This window comes from Equus przewalskii, chromosome 18, assembly GCF_037783145.1.
Source record: "Equus przewalskii isolate Varuska chromosome 18, EquPr2, whole genome shotgun sequence".
In the NCBI taxonomy this organism is placed as follows: Eukaryota; Metazoa; Chordata; class Mammalia; order Perissodactyla; family Equidae; genus Equus; species Equus przewalskii.
Window position 1 is genome coordinate 44862600 of NC_091848.1, and position 20456 is coordinate 44883055.

General features: G+C 34.8%; 1 protein-coding gene and 1 long non-coding RNA gene across 41 annotated transcripts in view; one reads left to right on the forward strand and one right to left on the reverse strand.

Moving 5' to 3' along the window:
• ZBTB20 (zinc finger and BTB domain containing 20) overlaps positions 1-20456 on the forward strand; it is a 746442-nt gene that overhangs the window by 155306 nt on the left and 570680 nt on the right. For 38 of the 40 annotated variants that reach the window (XM_008523314.2, XM_070581909.1, XM_070581894.1 and 35 more), the window contains one exon: positions 6987-7037. The gene's annotated coding sequence lies outside the window, so the exon portion shown is untranslated. Of the gene's footprint in view, positions 1-6516; positions 6657-6986; positions 7038-20456 lie in introns of those variants that run through there. The other 2 variants (XM_070581880.1, XM_070581889.1) reach the window with 1 other exon arrangement.
• The window catches only part of LOC139076912 (uncharacterized), a 131762-nt gene that overhangs the window by 68641 nt on the left and 42665 nt on the right, over positions 1-20456 (reverse strand). The window lies entirely within an intron of this gene.

Consider the following 20456-nt stretch of genomic DNA (forward strand, 5'->3'; position numbering starts at 1 on the left):
GTGTTAAAATATAAAACCACACGATAAAACCCGTCAGCTCATGAAGGGTTCAAACTAGACCTGTGTGGTTGTAGGAGTGCAGACTGGCCAGCCTGAGTGGGTGTGAATCCTAGTTCTGCCACTCAGCAGACCGGTGATCTTCGGCAAATCGCTTAATCTCTGTGCCTCAGTTTACATGTCAATAAAATGGGGATAATGACATCTAATATCTAGGTACCTGCCTCCTGGAGTTTTTGTGAGGTTTAAATAGGTAAATATACATAAAAGTACTTAGAACAAAACCTGAATACAGAGCATGCTTATGTATTTGCTAATATCACATAATCTGTAGAAGTGAAGATGAAAATGTAGCTGTTATCTGAGCCTGCCTCCTCTAAGAGTTACAAAAGTGTGAGAAAATTCTTACCACTTCTAGAATGTGGAATAATTTGAAAACAGCACTATTTTGTTTTAAAGCTCAAGCATTGATAGTGCAATTGTCCTGAAAGGAGACATATTTAACCTTTAACCAAGATGAAATTAAGCAGAATTGTTTTTATACTCCCCTTTTAGAAAAAAGGAGACGAATCATTAGAAAATAGTTCATTTTTAGGGGTATCTTCAAAAAGCAACTTTAAGCATGCTTGTTATGTTCTAGGGTCACTGTGTAGTCAGTACAATATCCTATGTCTACGTGTTTAGAATTCTGTCAAATTAGAAGGCAAGTGGTCGTTACGTGGGTCTCTGGACTCCTGGAAATTTTATACAAAATTTTGTGAACATATATACTTTTCTAGAGAAGAAGAGCCTTGGTTTTTATCATCTTCTCAGAGGGACTTATCCCCCAAAAGATCAAGAACCACTCTCTAAAGCAGTATAAATTTTTCATCTTCAGTGAAAGACAAAATTGTAATACCCTATTTACCAAGGTAGCGAAATCTGCTAGTATCTCCTAGGTTTTTATTTAAAAGGATCAAAATGAAAACTTTATTCTCCCTGGTGAACTTTTAGCTAACCATAGAATTTAATTATTTGGTGTTCTAGGTAATAATCAATGTTTACTTGTGTCAAACAGCCATCATTCTTCAGTATATTAGTTGAGCTGGTATTTTGTCCAGAGAAAATGATGATTTTTGTCTTCTGTTCATTCTTTCTTTTTGTCCTTCTAGTTTCAGAATTATTGACATTTTGCATAGTTTCACAATTGTGTACTTCTTATGATGTACTTAGGAGTAAGAATGTTCTAGAAATGCTTTCTCCAAAACCGTTATTATATCAATCTCATTAATATAATTTAGCCCAGAATGTTTCTACTCGTTCTGTCCAAATGTATTGTGACATAAAGTATCTGAAAGAGGACAAAGGAAAGTTGGAAGGAAGGGAATTTTATTGACTGCTGAAATCTCAAAAATGTGTTGTATTGGCTTATGCGCTTGTGCAGATGTTTAAGTTTCCATTTACTTTCGTGTTTTTTCATTGCTTTTAGTAAAATGCCTTAATAGAATATTTTAAAATAATTGTTCTATGGAGCCTTAGAAGCTCAAAACTTTAAAGTTTTTAGTTGAAGGAGATTAATAATTCAGAAATGCATTCTGTTTACCTGTTAATAATTAAGCAGGTTAGACTGTGTACTTTTTATAGTCATTGAGTTTTAATTTATTTATTTGTTGGTGAGTTGGTTTTTAAGAATTCATTTAAGGCATTCTGCTATTGGGAAATAAAAATAAACAGAGTCAAGCAGCACATAATAAAGGGAAAGGCTTGGGTTACTTTTAAAGAGACAAGTGAGAAAAAAAAAGAAATTGATTGGATTTTAGGATTAAAAGCAGTATTTAGCACATAATCTTTCTGAACTTTTCCCCTCTGTTTGGAAGGGAAACTGAAATACCTAATAGCAAGTATAATTGAGTCCAGTGAATGGTCTTTTGTTGTTGCCCGAGAGCTCTGGCCCAATGTAATTTGATTTGATCTTAGATGTCTTTAGTATGGGGCTTAGCCAGGTCACTTTTATGGGTTCTTGATGAAGTCCACCTTAGAACTTATGAGATTTCTCTGCTGTTTTAAAAACTCTGATAATACCCAAAGCCAAAACGAATACCTCCACGTTAAGAAGCACCATTATGGATGGACTAGAACTAAATCTTTTCCAGTCTTAGGGGGAATATATCTTGTCCTCCTGGCTATGTATGCACAGGTTCTTTCTGATGTTCTGTAAGGATTATAAATTGGTTTTCATTTGACATTTTTGATGAGATACAACCAAACTTAGTATTTAAATTTTTATTTACTGAAGACTTGTTTTCTGTAATTATTGATAGAGGATAGCGTTTAGCAGTTCCTTTTCATTTTGTCCTAAATTGTCAATTCCTTACTTTTAATTTTCACCTATTTGGAATTATATTCCTTCTACTTCAAAACTCATTGCGTATGGCTTCATCTGTTCTCCTGGCATATTTTATTGGTCTCTCTATGGTGGCCCTATCACTGAAATTGATGCATGTTTTATCTGTTTTCTTTTATAGTAGTATGCTAACTATATATATAACCCCAAACTTCTTAAGTTTTATACATTCCAGGCTATGCCTTTCTTTGAAAATTTAATTAAAGATGTAATCAGTTAAAATTTGGCTTCTAAGAATCTAATAGATACCATTATAGGTGGCTGCTGGGTTTTTTTTACAAATCTTATTTTTCTTTCTTTTTTCTTTGTTGATCTCTTTTTTCCCTCTCTCACTCAATCTTCTTTCCTTGTTTCCTTCTTCTTTTTTTAAATCTACAGATTTAATGGAGGTGGTCTTCACCAAATAGACATTTCACCAGATAGACATTTTCAAATGGGTTTCTTAACATTCAGAAAATCTAATAATATATCATCTAATTTTTTTCTGCAACATAGACTAGATGTCTTGTTTTAGTGCTTTTTATGTTTATAAAAAGTACTTTGTGTTTGTTCTAGAAAATTTGAAGAGAAATTGTAAGAAGAAAAACATCTGCCATAATCTTAATACCTGAGATAAGTACTAGGAATAATTTAGTATATATAGTCTTTACATGCTTTTATTTAATATGAATATGTTTTTTCTAATACATACACATGCATACCTACAGATCTACATTTATACATACATATGACCAAACATTGTGCATAATCTATATATATGTATATATGATATATAATACAAATTATTAAACATTGATATCCTCTTATTACCATTTTACAACCTGCTTTTTAAGCTTAATGGTGTATTATAAACTTTTACTTCCTGTATTTATTGGCAACTTATTATTATATTACGTATAATTTATTTAACCAGCTCATTATGGAATATTTAGTTTATTTTAATGCGCATTTCTTTCATTGCTATTACAGATTAATATTATTTCATATATATCAGCGTGTATTTCTCCTATTGTGAATTTCCTGTTCATTTGAAAAAATGAGATATTTGTTTTATTCATTTATATATAAAAACTGTTAAACCCTATGAATATTATATACATTCAAAATATTTATTTCTTGTTGGCCTCTTAGTTTTCTTCAAGATATTTTTGAACTTATAAAAATTTTTAATTTTAATTAGTCAAATTCATAAATCTTTGTGCTTCTGTTACATACCACTGCTTATGTTATATACTACTGCTTATGGGCCTAAAAAGGCTTTCTCACCTTAGAGTTCAGAAAATTATATACATAGGTTTTCTTAAAGCTCTCTGATTGTTTTACTTATTATATTAAAATATATCAGTCTGATTTATATTTTGGTGCCTGGTAAGAAGTAGAGAACAAATTTTTTTTTCTCTCATATAATTAGTCAGGTATCTCAACACTGTGGAAATGCTACCTGTAATATTTACCCCACACTCGACTCCTTGTGGTCTGTTCTACTGATCTGTCTCTTACCCTGCCAGTATCTTGCAGTCACTTACATTTCACTCTTTGGCAAAAACTAACCTTGTTCTCTACTCCTTTGCTGCGGAACCAAAACCTAACACTTGATATTTTTTTCTGTTGTAATCTCCTATTTTGTTTTATTAATTTTTTAAAAACTTTGAACTGACTTAAAAGCATCAGAACTATTAAAGATAATTTTAGTTCAATTCAGTTCAACAAAGATTTATTGAATATTTGCTATATACCAGGCCCTGTGTTTGTATTAGGGATACACAAATGAATCAGATACCTGTGCAGTAGTATCCTTGCGCTGGGAAAATATATTAATCGGATAGAAGCAGACAGAGTATGTTAATGGTCAAGACAGTGGCCTGATTGACAACTTCATTTTTTTCTTATTGTTTCTTCTTTTTTTAATCTATGACTTATTGGCTCTAGTCATTTCATATATTTTTCCCTTTTTTCTTTCTAATTCAGAAAAAGATTAATTATTAAGTGACATTGATTTAACAGAGTTAGATTGACTCAAGCATATGAAATATGATGACTTTTTCATATTCATATAATCTATTTGCTTTTTCTAATTAATGAACTGGTAATTATGTCTTCCTATTTTCTATTCTATAAATGTTTATTGAATTCTTGCTAGGTGCTATTTCAGGAGCTATAGGGAAATAAAAATGAATGTCTTTGATAAATATATAATCTGGTGGGGGAATTCACCATTTATAAAAATAATAGCAATATAATAAAATAATAGTTATTGAGAGTACTGTTTGCTGTCTGTTAGCCACTATATTAAGAAAGGTAATATGTATCTCCTTTAATCCTTACAACAGCCCATATCCACCCCCAGATATGTTTTTGACTCTCTCCTTCACTTCACTCAGGCCTTTTCTTATTGTCACCCCTTCTGAGAAGCTTTCTTGTCTAACCCTACCTAAAATATCAGCCCATGTAACTGTCAATGCCGTTTGTTTGCCCCCATGGTACTAATTATAGGACATTGTAAGTCTAACAATTTATTTGCTCGTGGTTTGTTTTCCCTTCTAGAATGAATATTGAATGGGAGACTAAACAATGGGTTGTAGAAGTTCAGAGTTGTAAAGGGCAAATTTTAATTTAATATATAACATTTAACATTTAACTTCTTTAACCCCAAATTTCTTTATCTGTAAATAGATACAGACTTAGTGGCGGTTTCATAGGGTCGTCAGGCCATTCATCTTTCATTCATAAATATTCAGCCATCTCCTGTGTGGCAGACACTATTCATGGAAATGGCGGATGCAGTGAAAGAGACAAAGTACCTGCCCTTGTGGCATGTGCATCTAGTGGGGGAGGCACACTATAAATAAATAAAAAAATATTTTTACAGCATAATGTCCTTTCCCACCTCCTCCCTATAAGCTGAACATTTTTTCTTTTCCATCTCCAGTTATCTTCTGTTTATCCATGATTAACAGTTCTGATCTCCTCCTAACAGATTCTAATTCCCAGTGCCTCTGGTAGAGTTTGGTGTTGCAGAATAAGTGTGATATTCTCATATACTCTGAATACAACAGGACTATCACCTTCCTTTTCTGGATCCCATTTTTCTGTTAGTACAGCCTAAACTCAGCTTTGTTTTGGCATACTGGTATGGCTTGTTGTTTGGTTCTTTGTTTTCCCTTTGTAACATATTGTTTATGCATATTAAAGATCCAGTCAATTAAAATTCTCAGACCATTTTCATTTTAATGGGTCTTTTACTGTAGATGTACTGGTTTATAGGATTGCCTGATGTTTATGTATGCATTTCCATTAGTAAAACTGCTTTTGAGACTTTTTGAATGGCTGAATCTCTGTGGAGATTATTAGTAAATATGACATCAAGGTCATCATTGAGATTTCATAGCAAATTTAGAGAGATCGCTTTCCAAGGGCATAAAATATCAAACTCAATTTTTAATAGAAGAGTTGTTTCTAATTACATCATTTCAGATTCAAACTCGCCAAATTATCTTTAAAGGCACCTCAGCATCCTGCCTGCTGTACTGCTCCCAGTCCTAACTTTGATTCTATACTATCAAAATGCATTTGGATGGAAAGGAATTTAAAAGTGACTCATCCATTTGTTTGACATCTCTGCCTGCAGATCTGAGTAGGACCCTGCTATTAGCCTAGCTTGCTAAGACAGGAAATATAAAACCATGTTCTAATGTCAATGCATTGGGTGCTGTAGACCAGTTCAAGCTATATTGAACATGGTACACTCTGCTCCCTATTTCTTTCCACTCATTTACTCTATTCTCTTTCGATTATCTTTTTTTATGCAAATCTCTACAACCTCACTCACTATTTTGAGGATGAGGCCTGTGTCTTACCTTTGTATACTTCCTAACACACCAGTGCTTACCAGTGTATTATACACAGTAAATCTTTTCAAAATCCCTGTAATTAAGAGTAAACAAATGAATAGGATAAAGCCTATTTGGGATTAGTCTTTTTTTAATTATAAAAATAGAAATGTAGAGCCAGCTCTGATGGCCTAGTGGTTAAAGTTTGACACGCTCTGCTTCAGTTGCCTGGGTTCAGTTTTCAGGTGTGGAACCACACCACTCATCTGTCAGCAGCCATGCTGTGGCGGTGGCTCAAACTGATGAACCAGAAGAACCTACAACTGTACACAACTATGTACTGGGGTTTTGGAGGGGATAGGGGAAGAAGAAAAAGGAGGAAGATTGGTAACAGATGTTAGCTTAGGGAGAATCTTCCCCTGCAAAAAAGAAAAGAAAAAAGAAATGTACAAAACCTTTAATTCTGTAAATTAAGAAAGCTTCTAATAACACTATTCAGGGTATTCATGGTCATACTATAATAAATACTCTATTCTCCATCTAAACTCTACACCCACAGCGGTTTATATTGTACATTTGTGCCACATTTTACTGAGTTCTTGTTCTGCATATACACAAATGAACGTGCTAGCCTTTATTTTTCTTTTAAAGCTATAGATTTTAGTTGACATACCCAAACTCAGCTACCTATTTCTCATGACTAGTCATAAAGACATTATGGAAATGTAAATTGTTTCCTTGGCAGACTTCTAATTTTAAGTATTTCTTTTTTGCAGTCACACAAAAGAAGTGCTAAGAATTGCCCTTTGAGACTCTGAAGGCTGAAGGTAATGTCCAAGTATATTTTCTTAAATGGGTTTTATCTTCTTTAAATGTTTTATAATATTTAAGGCCTTGGGTTTATTACCTCAAGTCTTTCCTTTATTGTCCTTTGACACATTAAATATCTTTTTCTATGTCTGCCTAAAAAGTAATCTGAAATTATAAGTCAAAAAAGAAGAAACCTTTTGTCATCTCAGAATATCTCAGCCTACTTGGGTGTTGCTACTCCTCTTCTTCTGTCTATACGGAATGCATTATAGCCTTTCCCCTTTTTAAAAATCAGTGTGGAGCTCTTCTGATTTTATACCTTACCCTTTTCTTAAATAGACGTATTGGCTTAAAGCCAAAAAGTCAGTACCTGTTCTTCATCAGGAAGAGCTTTTCAACTAACTCTAAGAATAAAAATGCATTTGTTGGGGACAACAAAACCATTCAGGTGAGAATTAGTGGGTCCTGGTAGTCAGAAGTCCAGAAGTTTATAACAGACTAGGGTTGCTGCATTGTGTCTAGGGAGCTCATAGGGATTGAAGAAGGTTCTTAGACAAGAGGGGGCTGTAATTACTTGGCTTCTTACATGCCTGGTTAGACCTTCCAGCAAGAATAACATGGTAGGGTAATTTATGATAGAAGAGTAAATCACAGATTACATTGGAGGGGGATGGGGTGGTGTGATCCAACCATCAGTTTTGTGAATACATACACTTAAGCATGTGTGATAGCTTGTTTTTAATTTCTTTACGCCAGTGCACACCTCAAACATTCCGTTTAGCAGTGGGATATGCAAATTGTTCCAAATGCAGCAGCAGTACTTTCACCTGAATGTCAAAACTGTCAGAGAGCTTTAAATCAAATCTCCATAACATTTTTTAAAAACCAGCCAGCCTCGAGATCGAGGCAACAAACTCACTGCAAAACCTTGATTCCCACACTTTCACAAACTCCTGTGTCAACAGGGTAACGTCAAAGTCCTCATTCACCTGCTTTCTAATTTTAACCTTTTAAGGATTTTATTTTATTTGGCTTAATTATGATATTTTTTACAAATTAATGATAAATGCCTTGATTAATAAAACCAAATGTCAGAGAAAATGACAACTTGATGAAAAATTAATCCTTGGCAATATTTTAAGGTACAGAAGTACTAAAGATGTACTCTTAAACCTCAAACTTCATCAGTTCTTTTTGAAGAGAGGTAACCAGAATTCTCCTTGCACCTAAGTTTTCGTGGTCACATGTGTAGGTGCATTTTAGTGACATAATTTTCAGCTATTGTTTTTACTGCCAGCTGTTATAGATAGAAATATGTTCTTAATTTTTATCACTCCCTTGCCCCACAATATTATTTATTTTTATTTCACAAAATCAAGGTCATATTTTATATTTTGGGTTGGTTATAGATATGAAGCTGCTGTACTAAGAGTCCAAATACTGTGCGTGTGTGTGTGTATGTGCACGTGTGCGTGTGTTTTAAGAGATCTCATGGTGTAAAATGCAGTAACTGGTGATTGGATATCTGCTAGACTATTAATTCATTTGGTTGTGATTATTTCAGCTGGTATATTTAAAAATTATTTAGTAAAAATAATATCTACCCAGGGAGAGCACAGTCTTTCAAAAAGAAATGGATTTTAATATAGGAATTTGCTTTTTTTAAATATATTTTTTTTCTGGGATTTCATTGAAAGACCTGAATACCAATAAAGAATTGTAAGTCATTTTGTTCCTGTAAACGGTTGGTTAATTTAAAAAACTGAAGAGTAAAAAATATGACTATTTTATTTTTCTCCTTGGAGTTGAAAGATAAAAACTAAATCACGTGGGGACCAGCCTGGTGGCATAGTGGTTGAGCTCGAGTGCTCTGCTTTGGGAGCCTGGAGTTCCCGGGTTCGGATCCTGGGCATGGACCTAGCACTGCTTATGGAGCCGTGCTGTGGCAGGCATCCCACATATAGGGTAGAGGGTGATGGGTGGGGATGTTGGCTCAGGGCCAGTCTTCCTCAGCAAAAAGAGGAAGATTGGTGGCAGATGTTAGCTCAGGGTTAATCCTCCTCCTCAAAAAAATAAATAAAGATAAATAAAAATAAATCACATGTATTTTTCCATCTTCACAAATATCAGGATGATTTTTGAATGTGATTACTTAAATATCGATTAACTACTATGTGGAAATGGTACTGTGCAGGATTATAGTCCACGCTGGTTTTCTATCCCTGTATTTCACAGATAAAGCTGCCAACCGGACGGGGGAAGGCACAGTGGCCTCTTCTGCATTGTGTTTTTGTTTGATTTGGTTGTTCTGGGATGAAAAGACCCACATAATATAGTGTCAGTGAAATGGACTCACTTGGACCATCTGTTCATGTAACAACCTGATGATCATACCTATCAACAGAAATTTTTGCCAACTAATGTTAAATCACTTTTTTCTGTAATATACTGGGAATATTTGGGTATGTGTTTCGGGCATGTTGCTATACATAGTAAGATAAATAGAGGTAAATGTTAGTTAACATCCTGTAAATACAATATACACCAATCCCAAAGGAAAACATTCTTCAATGGAGATTTCTAGTACTATTTAAAATTGGAGATGAATTGGGCTGAATCTCCCCTTTGCTGGCTATAGGTTTTACTTTTTGTGTCTTGCCTGGTTCCAGGCATCCAGTCTGTACTGGCAAAGCTGCTTGATGAGGAGAGGCCACCAACATTGCTGCCCTGACTGCTTACATACCTGCCATGAATAATAGATCTGTCAGCTAGTTAATCACTGCATTGTAACTGTCTCTGTTCCTTCTTAGCTGATCACTGCCCAGAGGAGTTCAAGTTCCATTGTAACACAAAACTTCTATTATGTTTCTATACCTGCATTTATTTGTATGCAAAAGTATCCATTCTTCTTTTGTCATATACCAGTAAATAAGACATGCCCCACTTCTTTGACAGTTCTTAAATTACATATTAAACAATACGCTTTTTTCCCCTTGTTTATTCTATTCTTTCTCCTTTCATCATGTACTTCCGCATATGAACCTATTAACTTTTGTCCATTAATTACAAAATTTGGTTAAGGTTATACTAATACCTACCTCACAATCCACAGTTTTATAAGTTTTTAGTTAAGATTCTAGTTATTTGGGTTAAGTACTGTGAGAGAATGTCATCCTTTCCCCAAAATGTCTGTGAACAAAGGAGATAGACTGAAACCCAAAATAATCTTTAAAAGGCTTTTGCTTCGTGCTGTGTTGTTTGATCCTAGAAATGAGGACAACTAACTCGGCCCTACACAAAATCTTTAGTTTCAGGACGTTGAGTTATGATATTTTAAATTTAATGCTTGAATTAACATACACAACAATAAGCTGATGTCTTTGAAAAATCTAAACCTTACAGAAAATTAAACAGTGTTAGAGTATTTCTCATCCAACAGAGAAAAAAAAAAAACACCTAAAAATAGGTGTTTTCTAATGGACTTAAAATACATAAATTCCCAGTTTCAGTACTTATAATTAGACTGTATCGTCTCTCTAAATGACTTTTTAGCATCTTTGGAAACTGCATTCTCTCCTTTAAGCCTACAGGATTTTATTCTGCAAGCTCAAGTGATTGAGATCTTACTGGTTTGAAAAGATTAATGCAGCTTCCAACGTTGCCTAATGTATAACTTAAGTACCAGTAGAACGATCTGTTCTTTTAAATAGGATTCATTTACCCCATTAGTTTCCTTTGGAAGCCTGTGTTTATTAATTGAATAAACTATGTTCATGAAACGCACTGATAAAGCAATCAAAAGATCTCAAGAAAAACCATGAACATTGTCCAAGATATGAGGGCATTTGTATTTCTTGCCTAAATGCTGCATTCATTCTTCCTCCCTATCTACCCTTCCCCCAGATATCCAGGTCTCTCTTTGTATCCTTTCCTGATGACAAGATGTTTTTTATTCCTCTAATGAAGTGGGAAGCAGATTAACATGCTTTCGTCTTGGGAATCAGATTACTTATTGTAGTACTGCTCAACATATCTTTGTAATACTCCTCAACCCCTACCCACAACTAATTAGTGACTTCCAGAATTAGGGAAAATCTTGGTTGTGCGGTGGTTCTATATTTACCAGTGATCAAGGAAGTGTTACTAATACACTTGTCAGTATTAAAAAAGAATTAAGTAAATAAAGGGCCAGATGGTCGAGCCCAGGACCTATCAAGAGCCCAGTATGTGTGGGCTGGTCCAACGGAATGACAGGAACGTACTACCAGGCTAAGTGAAATCAGAGTGAGGCTTTCATTTATAAGAAAAAGGACATTTTTCAAATGTGTTTTCTTACTATATAGTGACTTACACATTCAGATCTCGTTTATACTAGTAACGTTTGAGAGCATATATTTCCCCATGCATCAAGAGCCAACAGTCTTTCCATGTGTCAGAAAAGTCTCTTGGAACACGACATAGTGGCATCAAAGGAGAGAAATAACCATTTAAGCATTTTATTGGTTCAGAGAAGAATCCTGCTTTGTTATCTCACAAAACCTATGTTATTACTATTATAACTTACTGCATTTTGTTATAATTGAATACTTATCTCCTCCAATAGACATTATGGTCATGATATAAGGAACCTGGGTATGTAGTGTTTACTATAGTGCGTGGCCAGATGAGGAACTAGTAAATATTCTCTTAGTGTTTTGTTATAATAAGAGCATTATAATAGTGGTTATAATAAGATTAACTTAAACTGAAGAAATTAAGAAGCAAACTTCCTTCCTTTCTTATGAATAAATTGTCTTTACACACATGTATATATGTATAAACATCTTTTTTTCCCCACTCTAATTTCCATCTTTTTCATTTTTCATCTATTTTAATTTGTTTTATCTGGTAACTTTGTATGTTCAGAAGCTTTTTTTCCTCTTTATAGTTTCTAGGATAGATGGATGGATCAGTGAATTACAAGGTAGGTAAATTGACCAAATAGAATGTACAGTTTTTCTCCCCACAATCACGTGTATAATACTAGAGGAGACTAGCTAACCATAGGCCCCCCAGCTTCCTTCTCTCCATCCCTTCTTTTCATCCTCCAGCAGATATTTATTGACTCCTCTGTGCCAGGAACTTCCTAGGTCTTGGATATAACTGCCGAACAAAAGTAACATAGTCCTTACCCTTGTGGAGCTTACAGCCTAATAGGAACATATAATAAACACATAAATAAACATTATAAACATATGTATATAATGAAATGACTTATTTTACTGGACTTCTCAATTCTGGCATGGGTGAGGAATTTGGTCTACTGCAGAGAAATCTTCAATGGCCTGCCTTATTAATAGTGGATCATTTCTAGATTAATAAAATGCAGGCACATCAAATTATTTCAGATTATATTTTAAGGGGTAGGTGGCCTTGGGATGAAGATAAGTGAAGCAATATTTGCTCTCAAGGTGAGACATAAAGAAAACAATTTTGTAAACCTGGTTTACTGTATATAATGTAGGTGACCTTGATATGTATTTTCAAATCTCAGACCGAAAAAAATCACAAGAATTTCTGGTATTTTTTAAATTACGGAAAATTATTTCCTGTAAAGATTGTTTATTAATAGTCCAGAGTTTACCTGTGAATTGAGTTGTAGTAATGGTGATGAAAGAGCAAGTGACGGAAATGTATATCTTCCCTTCCTCTCTTTGGACATGTGTGTGGAATATTTTTGTCTTCTGATCAGATTGTTCATTATGCTCCCTTTGGACAAGTGCACTGTTTGGCCTTCCAGCCTTGCATGCTCATTCAAAGGCATTCCAAGTCATTATGCTGGACTTCAGCCTTGTTCAGTAAAATGCCATTTCCTCCATCAGCTGTCCACTTGGATATACATTCTTTTCACTCTCAAAAAGATTTTATATGCATTCAGAGTATATTAGATGGATTTGTCAAATTACTCACAGATAATCAGTTTTTTAAAGTCATAATTTGAGCTGTGACCTCTCAAACTGTGAATTATAAGGTTTGACACTTTGGTTCACTGTTTGACACAGCAGCCATTAATTACAGTTTTTAAAGGACATTTTATTTCAGTTAGAATTTGTGTTATGAAAACAGTTTAAGTATTTTTCCTTTAACTTTCAGGAATAAATGCTGAAATGTAAATGTACGTGTACGTATATAAAATATGTACATTCAAATATAATATGTAGCTGGCTTATATATGCATACCATGCTCAAAAGCATTTATGCGTATTTCCAGCAGTCTGTTAAGTCTGTTGTACATACTTGGAGAGATTTCTGTATGATAGCCTGTGAGTTAGCACTAAGATCATACTTATTTTATATAACTCTGGTATCAGGACGAGACCGACTTTTTAAATATGTTTATCAAGGTGAGAGAAACTTTATTCTTCTTTGAATCTCAGCTTTTCTCTTTTGTTTTTATTGAGCAGGGATACAGAAGTAGGCGCTTATGAATGCCCAGTGTCTGACAGTAATTCGAAAGTCCTCAAGATGGATTGAAGTAGCATGGCGGGGAAGAGTAGAAACTGGTCAAGTGGTTTTCAGAAATGTGCATAGCTTAAGGGACTATAGAAAAGACATAGCAGAAAAGTCAGTTTAGCTGAGTGCAGAAGGATGTCCAGATGTATGGACCTTTTTCTGATTAAGTTTATAGTTTGGATTTTATTCGTTTACTTTTAGACCCGTTAGTTGGTAGTTTTTAAGGAAATGTTTGCCTCTGCTTTTCCAAAGGGCAAAGGTATAGTCAGGATCTACAAACTAAAGGTAGAATTTTCAAAAGGCAAAAAATTTCTGAAACTTATTGTAAGCAAATTTTTATTTCACAAAGTACGTTTAATCACTTGCAGATTTCCCAGAATGCCCTGGGATATGACTCCACCAGCCTCTCTCCACTAGCTTCCATTGATACGTAATCTTCCAATCTTTTAATCTTTTAGATAGACACGTTTTAGGAGCTTTATTTTCCCATGGCAGAAAACTAATTCTTTAAAATAAATGTAAGTACTTATAAATACATTATGGGGATTTTGGAATTTGAAAATAGTTCTCAGAGATCAATAGGCTTAGAAATGTTCAGTTTAATTTTCAGGATTTATGCTAACCTCATCTTTGTTTGGTAAAGATCTCTCTTCATTTTCTCCTATTCCTCATATTACTTAAAATTAATATTAATACAGGCTGACATTGAAAATTCTTTTTAATTTGTTTCCAATGTACTTGTTGAGCCCCTAACTTCCAACCCTCTCCCACTCTTCCCACCTCACCTCCTTTCCCTAAGCACGCAGTTCTTTCTGCCCACACTGCCCTGTTTGCTGGCTTCTCAGAACATGATGTCCTGCCACGCTTTATGTCTTTGTTCTTACGGTTCACTCAGCCAGCTATGCCCTTCATGTGGCCCAGAAAATGCGATCTCACTAGTGAAGGCCTTCTTTATCCTCTAATACAGAATCAGCACATCTTTTCTTAGTGTCTCCTTCACATTTACTCTCCTGAGTGTAACACTTATCGCATCATGTTATAGTTAGTTTTTACTTATGTCTGTCTTCTTTCCCAGATGGTAAGCTTCTTGAGGGGAAGGAATATGCCTTCTTCATTTTTGTGCTTAGCTTAGACCAGGTACTCAGTCAATGTTCATTGACTTGAGTAGCCTATCAATAGACTTAGAGAAACTATATCAATTGTTCTCAGAATTTTTATCCACAACACAAACATAGCAAAATGATATTCTGTAAAAATATGTGTACTAAATTTGCTTTGGATCACTATATGATTTCCTCCATGTCTTGGTATTTGCTTTGGTGCTTATTTTTATAGCTTAGTAAAGAAACGAAAGTTTTGTTCTATAGGCTACAATAAAATTAAATACAACGTTAATATAAAAGACATTTTTTAGGCAAAAAAAGAGAAAAGGACCAAACCAGTGACTTGTCAAAGTAGTTTTAGATATTAACACTTGAAATGATAACATTGAAGGATTAACACAGGAAGTCTTAGAAGTGTTTAACATTCTATAATTTTGTATTAACTGCCATTGATGATTGTACTTAGTTTGAAATGGCTTTTTATATGTATGGACTTACCCAGGATCCAAAATTCAGGCAATAATTAGCCTCTCAAATGGATCTGTTTGGAAAGCATTACAAAATAATAGCTCTCTTCCCAAAGAAAGATGCCGTTGTGTTAAGGCTGCACTCATTTAATGGTGTCTCAGCTGAAACAGGTGCCTTACCTGCTTTGCTCTCCAGGAGCAGCTTTATAGATTTAAGCACTGAATATACAGGACACAGTGGCACTATTAACAAATCAGAATGAGTCCAAGGGAAAACTCTTCCAGCATCCACACACAAAAATGCAGTTAGTAAACAGAGACACTAACTCTCATTAAGCATAATTAAACCTAATATTGACTGTAAACTGTTACTTACCTTAAACTTCTCTGTAGAGAGAGTGGAAGGGGATTAACCTAGCAGACTGGGACATTAATTACTACCTCTTTCACATTAAAGTTACTATCAAGAAGGGCTATATTCATAAATAAAACATAGAAGGGATTGAGAGACTGAAAATATGTAAATTTACTTTAGAAAAAGGAAAGAAAAGCCTAAATTAAAAAAAAAAAAATAAGTGAGCCGTGAGTAATGCCAGCTCCAGCAAAATGGAACTCTGGCTAATTACCACAAAAAAATAGTCTGAAATAATCACAGAAATGTGTCCTTGCCTCTAACTGACGGAATCTGCTTCGCGGGAGACTCCAGTTCAGCCAAGTCCACTCCCTTTCACGCCAGCTTCCATCACTGCTGAAATTATTGCGGGGTTTGAGGAGAGGATGAAGGGGCTTGGGAGAAATAGAACCTCTTTCCTTTCTTCCCCCCAGTCATTAATAGCCCTTTATTTATGAAATTGATTATAATGATTGTATAAATGTTGTTTCATTTGTCAGCAAGAAGGCCCAGTGCTGTTTTTTTGGTTCAGTCAAAATGGTCTGGTAACTGGTCTCCTGCTACTATTTAATAATCTCCTTCTTGGGTGCAATCTAAAGAGTATGTTGTGAAGGATATAAAAATGTCAGCTAAATTTAAGACCGACTGTTAAGTTTTTATATCATACTGCTGCCCCAAGGGGGGAAGCCAGGATCTGGGCGATAAGACTTTAAAGAGAAAAGCAAAGTAATGACTATAAACTTATCTACCAGCCTTAGAATTGTCTTCAAGATCTATCAGCCTGACTGTTTGCCGTGAAGCTATGCTGTTATCGATTACTTGTTTTCTATTTCCTTTCCGATAAGGAACCATGTACTCATTTCTGGGCTTTCTTGTTATTTCATCAGGATGGGGTTCTCATTTTCGGTACTGAATCCCACATGCAACCTTGCGTATGGTTGTAGTACTAAATCACATTTTAAGTTTAACATATTAGGCTCCTAACCAGGTCTTAGTGTTATCATGCTAAATTTGATCTTTCAGGTGCTGTTGAGCACCAGAATAATACAGTAGTTGTGCATGTGGAAAAGAGAGCTTAGAAATTAAGCCTGGAGCATGTATTCATTTTTTTAGAGGATGTGAGGTTTAATTTAAGAATAAAACCTCTAATTTTTCCTCCTGAATTTAAAGCTAGTTTCACAGCTCATGAGATGAACTAATGAAACAGAAATAATTAATGGACAAAAATCTATCCTTCATTTCCCCCATTGAACAAGAATTCGCAAACTGGTTGGATGACAGAGGGTGAACAAAAACAGTGAGAGTAAGAGTACTTCTCTCCTCTGTTCTTGTAACAATCGTGACATCACGAAATAACCATAACAATGGCACTCTTATTAATCAGACATATTTATACAGAATTAGTGTTGGCTTCTGCTCTATATTACCTTGAGTTTCACATGAACTTTTATTATCTCTGCATATCAAAAGAGACATGGTGAATGAACAAAGAAGCCCTGTTATGAGACAAGTATTATTTGACATTTTTGGAAGCTCTTATTATAGGGTTTCCTCTTAAGTGAGAGTAACGGGAAGGTTGTCATTAGTTGCACTATTACAGACACTCTGGATTTTTAAAAACAGAAATGGAGCCCACTTTTTTCCTTGAAGAAGATTCATCAGTTAGAACAATTCGAATGATCCAAGACTTCTAACCGAGACTTGTTCCCCTAATGTCCTTGTTTTATCGTGTGGAACAATAACTCCATAAGGCATCTCTTAAGTTAATTGTTTTTCCCTTGGTTTACAGAGCTAGTTAGCTATATGGTTCTTATTGTTTTAAAGCTGCACAATCATCTTTAGACTTCTGGAAAATCTCTGAATAAACTGAAGTGCAGAAGTCCTGCAAAGTCTATAGCCTACTGTGAACAGATGCCTTTTATTTTCCTCCCTAAAGAGGACAGCTCTCAGGAAGTTCTTTTGAAGTCTTCTTCCTGGGCTTATGACAGGTCTGCCTGGGAATTATGGTGAAAAAAGCATGATTATGGGTAATATTGAATCTCCTCTTAAAACCATTGGGCCTGTATTTTCAGAGACTGACCAGTTGTCATGTATTTGTTTTTTTTATACCTTAGGATGAAATTTTAAGTTCAAAGAATAAAAATAATACTGTTGAAAATAGGTAAGTCGCTACCGCTGTAATATATCAGCTGCCTGAATAAGGAGAACAGTGATTCTCACCGTAGAGAATGTCGAGCTCAAAATTACCACCTGTAGGGTCTTTTCAAATCAACCTCCCCCAAGTTGACAATTATTTCTATAGATGCTTGTCTGAGAGCCAAAGATACTAGAAAACAGTTTGATCAATTGATAATTTATCTGCTTTTAATTTTTTGAAATTTAAATACAGAAAATAGAGTAGAGATTTTATAATCACAGAATTTCCCCCTACCTACCTCATATCTTCCTATTTTATGTTAATAGACACTGAGTTGGGGGGCTCAGTGAAAAAACAAACACAATCCCCAAATAACATATAAGCCCTCTGGAAGAAGAAAAGGCTGCCAAGTTTGGGATTTAAACACATGTAAAAGCAAACCAAGTTCTCTGAATGAGCCATGAAAAATCATTCAACTCCTCCTAATCACTCATCTGTCCTGCTCAGCAACAGGAAAGAACAAAACTGTTTTGTACCTTGAAATCCTTAAACTGAATCCTTTCAAAAATTATTCACTTACCTATCTGTTTGTTTTTAATTTCTAATGTTTTCTATTATACATTTTACTTGGATATTAGAAAGACAGGCAAAGTGACTTTACCTGTGCCCATTCTCCTATCTCTAAGTAGGATGATGCTTAAAACCTATTTAGAATAGGAGAGATCGTCTTTGTCTGGAGTCAGAAGATTCTTTGGCCTTGACCTCTAGCATGAAATGTCTTCTCATTTTAAGGGCGTTAGTCAAACCATTCATTTAAGACAGGGTCACTCTATATACGGTTTTTGCTACTTATAAGGCACTTATTGTCCAAATAACACTTGAAGGTGGTTCAAAGCAGTATATATTTCCACATGTCTTAAATTTCCCACCAGATTATGAACTGTGGGAGCAGGGAATGTATCATCTATAACTTTATATCCTCTTTAGTGCTTTGGATATTACAGTGCATTTTTTAGGTGATTCTTGTTTTAAATGTGGACAAGCTGAGGTCAGTGAGGAGAGTCACCAAATTGAAAGGTAGTTCAGTGAACTTTTTTTAACATCAGAATGTGATTCATCTTAATTTTCAAATACGTAAAATTTTCAGGGAAATAAATTCACCTGTGACTCACAAATCACTAGTTTCCCTTAGTGGCCAATTATGTACATCCCATCTATGATGTAATCTAAAGCTGGTTATACTTTGGATTTGTACCATGTCTTTAGTAACAAATCAATCCTTTCGTTCACTTAAAAAAAATTTATTAGTGCTAATTATGTACAGAGATATGTAAGTATAGGGTATATGAAAATGTAGGATGTCTGCTTTTAAGAGACCTGTGGGCTGCTGGGGTCTGAAACACAATAGAATTCCACAAGTATTAGTACCTTAAAAGGGGCCTAAAAAGGTTACTAGGGGCACATGAAATCTACTTAGGGGATCAAGGAATGATTCATAAAGATAACACTTGAATGAAAATTTAAAAGATGAGTAGGAATTTGATAGGTGAAGAGGGGGTGGGGAAGTGGTTGCACTGGGGAAGAAAAATCTAGGAAAAAGTAATAGTATGCTTGAAGGAATGAGAAAGCCTGGCTCATTCAGAAATGGCAACTCCTTTAATGTGGTTGCATTTTGGGTGGAAGTACGAAGTAAGACTAGATGGGCAATGTTGGCTGGATCATAAAAGGCCATAAATCCTATACTAAGCAGATTGGATTTTATCCTATCATTGTTAGTGAGTCCTTGGATGATGAATGTAAGATGATACATTCAAGAGTGTGGAGATATAATCTATACCATGGAATGATCAAATAGGTATAGGGAATGATGGAGGAGTCACAAATGAGTCAGCTTCCTAGCTTTGATAAGTTTTAGTGTCATTTATAAAAATAGAACATGCTGTTAGCTACTGTCTTCTCTCTTTCCCCTGTCTACACTCAAATTTCTCCAGAGATAATTTTACTCTCTATTTCCATTTCCGCACCAATTCATTCATCACCCTATCTGTTTCTGAGATTTCTACCACTTCACCAAACTCTTATTGAGATCTCATTGAGCATTTCACCTTGCTGACCACTTCCTCCTTTTTGAAATGCTTTCAGCCCTTCTTTTCCATGACATCATGCTCTTCTGATTTCCTTCCTATATCCCTCGTTATTCCCTTGATATCTTCCTTGCAGACATATTCTCCCATATCAGCTATTAAATGTTGGAGAACCTCAAGGCTGGATCCAAAGCACTTCTGTTGATGCCCAGCATTTTGGACATCTGTATAGCCACAACACGTTGAGATGTTTTCAGGGAATGTACTATAATTCTTTTAAGGTCTTCTTTTGAAGGTCATGTGTCAAAGGTTATATTTAAGTACATACTCTTGTATTCATTATTACTAGTGATATGTAATATTCAACACATGCCTACAGGAGAACTCATATGGTAACTTTTGTTCTATTTTGCACATCTTATAAAATCTTCCTGATGTTTGTTTTAACCTTGGGCAATTATTAATACTCTTTGAATCTCAGTTCCCTAATCTATAATATATGGAAAGCCATCTCAGCTCTTTAGGATTCCTTGATGCTGTGGTTTGATGTTTTACAACCCAAAGAGGATAGTGAACTCTGAAGGATGTGCAAATGACATTTTGAATTCCATGGTCAAAGTTTATAATAATGTTTACTTGCCTTTTCCACATCTACACATTATACTTTGCTTCCTATATTTAAGATAATTCTGTGCTTGTGGAAATACATATTACTAATTCCATGTTTACTTAAAATTTCTTTGCACAGATTTTTGCTGTGAA